The sequence below is a fragment of the Coptis chinensis genome, chromosome 9, assembly GCF_015680905.1.
Source record: "Coptis chinensis isolate HL-2020 chromosome 9, ASM1568090v1, whole genome shotgun sequence".
Taxonomy (NCBI): Eukaryota; Viridiplantae; Streptophyta; class Magnoliopsida; order Ranunculales; family Ranunculaceae; genus Coptis; species Coptis chinensis.
Genome location: NC_141464.1, coordinates 75,911,979 through 75,923,497, shown reverse-complemented (window position 1 = coordinate 75,923,497; position 11,519 = coordinate 75,911,979). Strand labels below are relative to the sequence as shown.

The 11,519-nt window shown below is 46.9% G+C and overlaps 1 long non-coding RNA gene across 1 annotated transcript; it reads right to left on the bottom strand.

Moving 5' to 3' along the window:
* LOC147478119 (uncharacterized) lies at nt 1-10,931 on the bottom strand. Its single transcript, XR_015208194.1, has 2 exons — nt 10,483-10,931; nt 1-472 (listed from the first exon to the last, which is right to left on the bottom strand). It is a non-coding gene; the product is annotated as an uncharacterized LOC147478119 (long non-coding RNA).
* Nucleotides 10,932-11,519: the final 588 nt, after the last annotated feature.

Genomic DNA, 11,519 nt, shown 5'->3' with positions numbered 1-11,519 from the left:
CGATGCAACTCAAGCCATATTTTACAGGCATATACTGCCTATGCTATGGTGGAAGTTTTGCCGTTGGTTGATGATCGGATCAGAGAAGAAACTAGTTAAGGCATGGAAAATTTTCGATCGTCATCTGGAACAATACATCATGTTGAAGAAAGATAACTTGCGGAAAGGAGATAGGGAAATTAATATGATAGCATCGTACATGATTTCCCAAGAGACGGGTAACAGTGGATTATTACCCGAAGGCAATGGTTTCCTCATAGATATTAGACTGAGCTTCCTTTTTGCTGGACGAGATACAAGTGGCACGTGGCTTGGTTCTTTTGGTTAATCACAAGGAACCCATATGTTGAGGCTAAGATCTTAGAAGAACTAAGACGTGTATATGCAGAGAATAACGACAACGGGGCTCTTAGAGGAAAGGGAGGACCTTACGCGTTCACTTCAGAAGATTTAAAGGGAATGGTGTATCGACCTAATTCATGACCACCGAGACGACAGGTGACGAGCCGAGGCGACATAATAAAAGAAGGAGAATGAGCACAGGATCCAGTCTGCGAACAGAGAAGTACCGCGGAATCCGGAAGGGCATAGGGGTCAACGGAGTATCAATGCCCCAAAAGGAGATGCTGAATAAGAAAAGAAAGAGCTGGAGCACCATAGCCAAGACACGATAACGTGAGAGATAGGTGGACAATGCAAGAAGATGGGACACGAAAGGAGATCATGGGGAGAGGAGAGCGGTTAGAGAAGATGGGAGCGGTTCGAGAAGAGAAGGTGGTTAGAAGGGATATAAAGAAGAATGAGAAAGAAAAGAGAGAAAAAAAAACGAGAGAGAGAGAGAGAGAGAGAGACCTTTATTGGTTGTATTAAGTGAACATATACATTTTGGCGCCGTCTGTGGGGAAGAAGAGAGGCTCACGATCAGGTGATTGATAATAAAGGGTTATAGGATGCCAACAATAGCTAAGAAAGCAAGAGGGAGACCCAAAAAAGTGAGGGCTGAGAGTGTTGGAGAAGAATCTGTGAGTGTGGAGATAGAAGAGATGGAAGAGGAGGTTCAAGAGGACGCGGGGGAAGCAACCAGGCTGTTACAGGAGGAGATAGGAAGGTTGAGAGATGAGAATGACAGTCTGAGGAAAGAAAGAGATTACACACGGGGAGAGGAGGAGATCAGAGAGCCGGAGAATAGTGAGGTGCAAGGCCAGCATGAGGAAGCGCATCTTCGGCCAAGAGGCGATCTGGGGGAAGGCATCACCATGGAGATGGTCCAGGCAATGATTGAAAAGGACAGAGAGATGAATCGGGTGGCGGAAAGAGAAAGCCAAGGGGTGGTGAAGAAAGTGGTGGCAGGTCTTAATTAGAATCCGCTGGCAGATGCGATCTAGAACTCCGAGGTGCCCAAGAGGTTCGCGCAACCAAGATTCGAAAGATACGACGGGAAGGGTGATCCTGCGGACCACCTGCACCATTTCAGGCAGCAGATGCCGCTGTGGCAAGAGAACAAATATGATGGACTCCGTTGCATGATGTTTCCCGCCAACTTGAAGGGGGGAGCTTCGGACTGGTATTATCGGTTGGCGTCACGGAGTATAACCAAGTTCGGGGAATTGGAACAGGCATTCGTTGACCATTTTATCCACCAGAAAAGGAGGGTAGTGGATATAGCGGATTTGTTTAATGTCAAACAGAAGTCCCATGAAACACTTAGGGAATTCCTGTGTAGATTCAAGGAGGAGACTCTGAGGGTGGAAAGTCTGGATGAGCACACCGCCATCATCGCATTCCAACATGGGCTGAAATCGGGAACTAGAGTCCACGAATCTGTGTCAAAAATCAAGGTCACAACCTTACATGCGTTATACCCGAAAGTGGAGAAGTACATATGTTATGAGGATATGTTGCAGAGAAACGCCAAGGAGCCTAAGAAGGCAGATAGATCAGTACATAATGTAGAACAAGATGAGCAGAAGAGCAAAGGTAAGACAGTGACAGGAGAAGGGAAATCTTATAGGGAAGAGTCACGCAAATCAGATAGAGGCAGAGACCAAGTTAGGAGAGACATCCGTGAAAGAAAGCCATATCACGACATAGAGTCCACACCGTTGAATAAATCATTAGAAGAAATCTTGCCACTAATCAAAGGGCTGCAATATTACCAAGGTCCGCGAAACATTCCCAGGGAATTAGAGGGTAAACCGTTTTGCGCTTATCACCAGATCAGAAACCATACCACCAATGAGTGCTTCGCGTTACGATGGTTGATCGAAGAATGATAAAGAAGGGATTGTTAAGGGTGTTTATCAAAGAGGTACACCTAGTTGAAAGAGCACCGGCCGTGCCCAGAATCCTGGGTACAATCAATGTCATATTTAGTGGAGCGACGTTGGGGAGGAGTGCTCACAGGGACAAAGTAAGAAGGACTGCCAGCTTACAACAAATAAATGAGTTTTCGTGTGTGCCATGACCCGTACCAGGGGCCGCCATGGGAGATGAAAAGATTGAGTTCACCTCGAAGGACTTGGAAGTGGCAACCGCTCCCCATGAGGATGCATTGGTGATTACGGTAGCGGTGGGTAATTATATGGTGAAGAGGGTTTTGATAGATTGCGGGAGTGCAGTGGATTTGTTGTTTAGGGGCACAATGGAGGAAATGTGTATTGAAAAGAGGCAGATGAAGCCCCCAAGGATGAATTTGTTTGGATTCAACGGTAGCATGACCGAGCCTATTGAAGAGTTGCTGCTACCCGTAACTGCTGGACCGGTGACTGTGATCACTCGTTTCATGATAGTGGACGCCGCCTCTCAGTACAATGTGATCTTAGGAAGAAGATGGATTCACGAAATGAAAGCAGTTCCATCCACATTTTATCAGGTGATTCATTTTCCAACCAATGGGGGAACATATGAGATAAGAGGGGATCAGGTCGCAACTCAAAACATTCACCAAGTGATGGTTAGAGGACTAACCCGCGCACCAGAGAAGGGAATGCAAGGGAAGGGCGAGTCCCCGACATAGCAATTAAAGTCCGTGATTTCCAATGAAGAGTTGGCGGCGGGGGGAAAGACAATGGATAAGACTGAGACCGTGAACCTGGGTCAGGGGGAAGAAGAGAAACTGGTGTCTGTTGGGGCGGGGTTGCCAGAGGTTTGGAAGGCGAAGCTGATCGCGTTGTTAACAGAGAATAGTGATGTGTTTGCATGGTCGATTGAGGATTTGGTTGGACTGGAGCCGGAATTTACATGTCACAGGTTGCACATACGAGAAGGTGCAAAACCAGTCAGGCAAAAGATGAGGGGAGTGAGGCCGCAGTATGCACAAGGGATAAGAGAGGACGTACAGAAATTGAAAGCGGCCGGAATAATCCGCGAGTGTCAGTTTACAGAATGGCTTTCAAACATAGTCGCGGTTCCTAAGAAAAATGGGAAAGTGAGAATGTGCGTGGATTTCGCAGATGTAAACCAGCAGTGCCCATAGGATTGATATCCAATGCCGCGAATAGATGAATTGGTAGATCGAACGACCGAGTTTAAAATTTTCTCCTTCATGGACGCCTCGATAGGGTATAATCAAATGTTAATGTACGGACCGGACCAGGAGAAGACTGCGTTCATAGTAGAGGGAGGAGTGTACTGTTATACCCGGATGCCTTTCGGACTGAATAACGCAGGGGCAACTTTTCAGAGGATAGGGGAGAAGATGTTTGAGGGCAAAATCAGGAGGAAGATGGAGATATACATAGATGATATGGTAGAGAAGAGTATGACTGAAGAGAAACATCTGGAAGGATTGAGGGAAACTTTCGCTATACTGCGAAAATATAAGCTAAGGTTGAACCCGGAGAAGTGCACATTTGGGGTGACATCTGGAAAGTTTTTAGGCTACATTGTCACATACTGCGGAATCGAAGCTAACCCAGACCAGATTAGGGCATTAGTAGAAATGTCGTCACCACAGAACGTGAAGGATGTACAGAGGTTAGCGGGAAGAATCGCGGCTCTCAATAGGTTCATTTCCAAGTCCTCGAACAAATGTAGACCATTGTACTTACTATTAAGGAAGACAACTGACTTCCAGTGGACCGATGCATGCGAAAGAGCATTCCAAGAGTTGAAGGGTTATTTAGGGAAGGCTCCTATCTTGTCACGACTGGGGCAAGGGGAAAAGTTGTATTTATACTTGGGTGTGTCAGAATACGCAATTAGCTCGGTGCTGATAAGGGTGGTGGACAAGGCAAAGATACCGGTGTATTTCCAGAGTAAAACCATGTTAGATGTAGAAACCAGATACAGCAGGATCGAGAATTTTGCGTTGGCCTTGGTATTTTCAGCACTGAAATTGAAGCCTTACTTCGATGCTCACTCGGTGGTCGTGGTGACCAACTTGCCTCTCAAACAGGCGTTGAAGGCGGACAAATCGGGGAGAATGTTGAAATGGGCAGTGGTACTGAGTGCCTATGACATTGAGTATCAAATCAAGATAGCAGAAAAAGCACAGGCTATGGCAGAGTTCTTGGCGGAATTTCCCCCCGAAGACCCAACATGGGGAGAATAAATGATCATGGAACGGGAGGGAGAGGTCGGCCATGACCTTTTAGACCCTTGGGACATGAGGAATGGATGGAGGGTGTTCGCAGACGGGTCCGCGACTAACACCGGCAACGGAATTGGAGTGGTATTGGTTACCCCAGAGAACAATCGCTTGGAACTGTCAATGAAATTGGGTTTTGCGGCTTCTAGCAACGAATCAGAGTATGTAGCAGTAATAGCTGGGCTGGGATTAGCCGCGGATCTGGGAGTGAGGGAGCTGACGGTTTACTCCGATTCTAACTTGGTGGTTTGTCAGATGAACGGAGAGTTCGCTGCCCGATGTCCCAGGATGGCAAAGTACTTGGAGGTATTGCAGAGAAAGGCTAAAGAGTTTGATAAGATCCGTTTCGCTCATTTAAGACGCGGCGAGAATAGACATGATGATGCATTGGCATATGTGGCCGCAGTATTGCCTGGATCCGAAGGCATCCAATTGAGATCAGGGTGTTAAGCAAGCCAAGTACCGCCAATAATGAAGAGGTTCGGATGACCACGGAGGAAGAACCTGGATGGATTGAACCCATAAAGAATTTCTTGTCCGGGATAGAGATCGAGAACAAATGAGAGAGAAGGATAATGGAATAGGTATCCCAGAGATACACGTTGCTGGATGGAGACTTATCCAGACGAAATATCAGTGGACCGTTGTTGAGATGTTTAGGGTCGCGGCAGTCTCAAGAGATCTTGGGAGAGGTTCATGAGGGGGACTGTGGAAGCCATTCGGCTGGAAGAACGACTGCGCATTGCTTGTTATTCCAGGGATATTTCTGGCCACACATGAAGAGGGCAGGAATAGAGTATGCCAAAAGGTGTGAGAAGTGCCAACGATTTGCACCACTGATACATGCTCCAGCTGAGCCCTTGCATAAGGTGTGCAGTCCTTGGCCGTTCGCGATGTGGGCCCTTGATATAGTAGGGCCGCTACCGATGGCAAGTGGTAAACGACGGTATATGTTAGCAGCGACGGATTACTTTACAAAATGGGTAGAGGGTGTGGTGCTCCAACAGATTAAGGAAGAACAGGTGAAGAAATTCCTATGGGAGAATATAATTTGCCAGTTTGGGCTACCACATACCATAATTGCTGATAATGGTACGCAGTTTACAGGTGGGAAGGTGCGAGATTTCCTCCATGCGTTCAAAGTAAAACAAGGATTTGCGGCTCCTTACAACCCAGAGGGGAACGGGCAGACAGAATCTTCCAACAAAACAATCATGGACAATTTGAAGAAAAAATTGGAGGATAAAAAGGGCTCTTGGGCTGACGAGTTAAACCAGGTTCTGTAGGCATATTGAACCACACCGCGAACATCCACGCATGAGTCACCGTTTGCCATGGCGTATGGGGTGGAAGCAGTGATTCTGGTAGAAATGGTGGCGGCCACAACTCGAACAAGAGCAGTGGAGGAAGGTCAATGAGACGGTATTGGCCGCGGAGTTGAATCTTACGGAGGAAAGGAGAGATATAACACGCATCAGACTGGAGGAGTTCCATAAAAGATTGCAAAGACAGTACAATAAAAGAGTAAAGTCGCGAAAGTTTCAGGTGGGGGACCACGTTCTGAGACGAGTAACACCGGCAACCAGGAAGGAGACGGACAAGAAACTAGGGCCAAACTGGGAGGGGCCCTATACCGTGGTAGAAAAGGGGAGCGCTGGAACCTATCGGCTGCAGACACTACAAGGAAAAGACATCGTGAGGCCTTGGAACATCAGAATGTTGAAGAGCTTCCAAGAGTGACATATTGTATAATGTTTGAATCAATGACAAAGGCAGCAGCTTCTAAAAATGTAGTTATATTTTATGATGATGTTTGTGTTACATATGTTATCAATGAATATAATACTCCTTTGTCCAAATGTTCAATTACCTTTTTGGCTACAAGTAAGCAGAGATGGGCTAAGAAAGAGGGGGTCCAACAGATAACTTGGGAAACTGAGCTGTCCCCAGACAGCTTCACAGCAAGAAAAGTTAGCGAAGGAAGAAGGGGGAGAGTCCCTTCGCGAACCACGAGGTCCAAGCCCAACTTGGGGGCAAATTGAGTTGCACCAACTTGGGAACACATCGAAGATAACGGGAGGGGTGAGCCCCTCGGACGACGAGGTCCGAACCCAACTTGGGGGCAAATTGAGCTGCACCCAATTGGGAACACATCCGAGATAACGGGTGAGTCCTTTATGGACGACGAGGTCCGAAACCAAGTTTGGGGACATATTGGGCTACCCCCAATGGAGAGTACATCTGAGATAGCTGGGGATGAGCACTTCGCAGACGATGAGGTCCAAAACCAATGTGGAGGTGAGCCCTTCGCGGATGATGAGGTCCGAAACCAATTTGGGGGCAAATTAAATTGCCCAAATGTATTAGTGAACAAACTAGGCAATTGTGGTGTTGAGTGAAAATTGTTATACAATATAATAAATTACAGAGAACCCACTGGTTAAAATAGCAAAAGATAAGTGTTTGCCCGCTGGGACTACCCAGAAATACGGGACGCGAACTATGCATACAAAATGTGTGAAAGCAGAATATCACCCAACTAAGTACATGAGAAACTATCTCCCAAACTACTGCTCATTGGCCGCATCCTGCAGAGTAGGATCCTCAGCTTTTTGGGGCGAGCCTTCGGATATTTCTACTACCGCATCATCTGCCCTTGAGGTAGTATTGAGATTTCCTTCGGATGTCGGCGGTGAAGCAGCGGAAGTACCAACAGTCAGGGTAGAGATGGAGGAGGGCACGGGGATGAGTCTCCCAGCAACGGTGAGCTCTTCTAGCTGACGTTGAAGCTCCCGGGCAATCTTCTTTTTAGCCAATTCACAAAAGCGATCAGATGCAACTTTTAGCGATTGCTCAAGGGAGGCTTTTGTCGCTGCCTCAAGGGCTACTTTCTCACTCTCCATCTTAGCCTGTAGTTCAGACTTTTGTTGGCTGAAAGCCTCCTCAACGGACTGATGCGCCTTGTGGGATTTGAGAGCCGCGAGATGTTCTTCATCGCGTTCTTTCTCCAAGCGTACGCATCACACTTTCCAGCCTTCAAGCCCGTTGATCTCCTGTTTCACCACTTCTAGTTTATCCAGGGTGTTGGTTAGGCCGCGAATGACATAGCCTATATCCAAGCTTAACTGAACAGAAATGAGTTATTAGATACGGTGTTAACAAGGAAAACGCATCAAGGCAACAGAAAAGATGTACCTTTTCCCAGCCAGTGTAAATGGCAGCGCGGTGAGCAGCAAAGGTCCCAGAGTCACCGTAGGCCTGGTCCCGAGGAAGATGGGGACTGAAGAATAGCGTGGCAGCCACTGCATCATTGTCCAGAGCTGAGTCTCGGGTGGTCACCACGTGATCCCTAGCCTTGAAGTCAGGACGCCAGACTTCAGGTCCAACGGGGATGGGATCCTTGCCCGGGGATGAAGTGGAGCTACAGCCGCCGCCGCATTACCGGGGCAGAAAGGGTAGCGGGAGTCCCCATAGTTTTGCATCGCTTAGCGGGCAGGCTCTTCGCCGCAGATTCATTGTTGCCTTCCTCTTCATCGTTGTCCCAGAGTTTCAGCTTGGTGACGTCCATGACAGGGGGTTGTAGAGGGGAGCCGGCAGCTTTAAAGTCGTCCTCCCAGTCAGCAAGGGAAGAGTATGGGGCTGGGGCAACTGGTGGGCGGACTATTGACGTCTCCGCGGTATGAGGGTGTGATTGAGCTGTCGTGGCTCGTTGGGCAGCAACTTTGGAGCGAGAAATCTTCTTGGTGTAGCCCCTCCTCTTGGTCTTAGGGGGGAAGCTTTGGGCAGTCGTTCCTTGGGAGGAGGCAGATGATAGAAGGGTCCTTGGTACTTGCCGAAGTCTTTGAGAGAGGAATCTAGAAGAAGAGGGGTGCCTTTCTCCGGATCGATACCTAGAACGTCGCACTGATCACTACCTAATGCACAGAGGTTTTGGAAGATGTCTGAGAAGACACCGACGTATATCTGTGAGTGTGAGTCGGGTCTCTAACCTGTGCACAAGAAAATTATAAGGTGTTAGCATCGCGAAATTGAAGACGAAATAGACACGGTCAGACTACACTTACCGCTTGGGAGAAAATGTAAATGCCTCAAAGAGACTTCAGAAGGTATGTCCGCGGAAAGAAAGCTCCCAGACACATACAGCGGATAGTGATGCCACACTTTGTCGGAAGTACTGATGTTGAGAACAAATGACTTCTTCCGCAGACGGCTACAGAATGATTGGTAGCCTACGTACACTCCCGAATTTGGTACTTTTCTTTATGTAATAGTGGGCAATAATGTCCCAGAGCTGGATTTTGGGGAGTTGGTTTTGTTATAGAAGTTACCGGCATACATGGCTTGCCAGAAATTACCAATACCCTGACACGGCAGAATATTGAAATGATTGCATACTTATACATCTAACAAGGATAAGGGAAAGCGCAGACCGGCCACTATCTGACCTACCGTAGTGACAAGAGTTCCCGGCCGAGGTTTGACCAGGTGAGGGAAGTGAGTAACCCCAGACACGTGCTCTAAAATCACATCGTCTGGGATATCGTAAACCGCCTTGACCGCAGCTAGGTTTGGTTGGCGGTAGTGTGTAGGGGGACGATGGAATTTAAACGATCTTCCAGAGGTGGAGGGGACAACGATAGGGCCATCCGAGTCCGAGGCCGCGGACTCAGATATCTCAGCAATGTGGCTACTAGACCTAGAGGAGGGAGACCTAGATATGTGGGATCTAGCGGCAGATGAGCTTGTCGACTCAGAAGCCGACATGGTGCAAATGACACTAATTGCAGAGACTAAAATATGAAAGATTTAAAATGCACAAGTGGGAGAATCCAAAGGTTGCCAGTGAACAACAAAGCTAAAGTGTGTAACAAAGATTTGAAAGAGAGAAGGAAAAAGAAACAAACCTTTTCCACGAAGCAGCAGTGGGCAAAGAAGATAGCAAGAGTTGAACCTGGTGCGAAAGTAGTGGAGAATCAACGTAAGGAAGGAGAGAAGTGTGGAAACAAAATGACTAAGGAGAAAGAAGGAAGAGAGGGGGGAGGGGGGTTTGGAAAGAGAAGTGTGAATGAAGAAGCAAAATGAGGTGGGAGAGAAAGGGAAGGGTTTGAACGGGTTTCGAAGCGACAGGGGTACCAATGTAATTCCCAGAGTTCAAAAATCGAAGAATTAGAAGGATGGGCTAGTAAGTGAGCGACACGTGGAGGGGTAAAGAACGAGGTGTCAGGTTCTGCAGGCCATCATGATTATTGGAAGCGTGCAAGACACGCGAGGTGTATGGAGCACACAAACAGAGTTAGGGTGACACGTGTTAGGAGGAAAGGGCCCAATGCTGGATAACAGGGCTTCCACTTTTCTATGGGTTCCAGCATACAAAACCCAAGCACCGTGGTGTCAGTGGGAGAGGGTATCTCGGACCCGAACTAAGAGTCTGAGGACCGAGAGGGGGCATCTGTATCGACCTAATTCATGACCACCGAGATGACAGGTGACGAGCCGAGGCGACATAATAAAAGAAGGAGAATGAGCACAGGATCCAGTCTGCGAACAGAGAAGTACCACGGAATCCAGAAAGGCATAGGGGTCAACGGAGTATCAATGCCCCAAAAGGAGATGCTGAATTGAATAAGAAAAGAAAGAGCTAGAGCACCATAGCCAGGACACGATAACGTGAGAGATAGGTGGACAATGCAAGAAGATGGGACACGAAAGGAGATCATGGGGAGAGGAGAGCAGTTAGAGAAGATGGGAGCGGTTAGAGAAGAGAAGGTGGTTAGAAGGGATATAAAGAAGAATGAGAAAGAAAAGAGAGAAAAAAAAAACCAGAGAGAGAGAGAGGACTGAGTACAAGAGACCTTATTGGTTGTATTAAGTGAACATACAAATGATGTATCTACATGCAGCCTTGTGTGAGTCTCTGAGGTTATACCCTCCAATTCCTGCCACTCACAGAGGCGTTGAAAAGGAAGATGTGCTACCAAATGGCACGACCGTGAAGCCAGGAATGATGATCTTAATCTCAATGTACGCAATGGGAAGGCTGGAATGGGAATGGGGGAAATATTGTTTAGAGTATAAGCTGGAGAGATGGATCGACGAAAATGGGAAGCTTAATCCTATTCCCTTAACTAAATTCTTTACATTCCTTGCTGGTCCAAGGAATTGCATCGGTAGGGACATGGCTTTTACTCAGATGAATTGGTGATAGCGGCTGTGCTCTTCAACTTTCATGTTGAACTAGTGGAGGGTCATATTGTTCGACCTAAAGCTTCCATAGTGCTCCATATGTAGAATGGATCGAAGGTCAGGATCAGAAGGAGGGTTTCTCAAGCGACTCACGCGCAGTCTAATGAGTAACAGTATGGTTTCTGTTAGTGAATAATAGTATTCTACATAAAAGCAGTGATGCATGTGTTATGATTCTTTAGTAACCATAACAAATATAGTTGAAGAATTCGTATTATTGCTTCTTTCCTTACGATGTAATGGTATTAGGTACCAATTACCTATGCTACATACCCAAGGAGAAACATGTCTCTGAGACCTGACCATATATCCTTCATTTCTGAGACAGTAACCATCATTAAAATTGGAGTCTGATTCTAAATTGCAAATTGGTTCATCAACAAAATTCATGTTTGTAATTTATGAATAGTACACCGCTAGCACACCAGTAAAAGGGCTGAACCGCTGAAGTTATCTATCAAAGAGACCATGGGTATGACTGCGTACGTACTGCACCAGAACTAGTCTGTGGGATTGTAACGATTGAACAATTGAACATTTTTTAACTCCCAAGACAGTTCACTGCACACGACTATTCCATGGCAAGATTTCCTTAATTTACACCATATTAAAGACTGTAGCTATGGTTACTTTTTACGCTCACCACCTAAAAGAGCTCATGTGTTTGAGTTTTTTTTTTTTTTTTCTT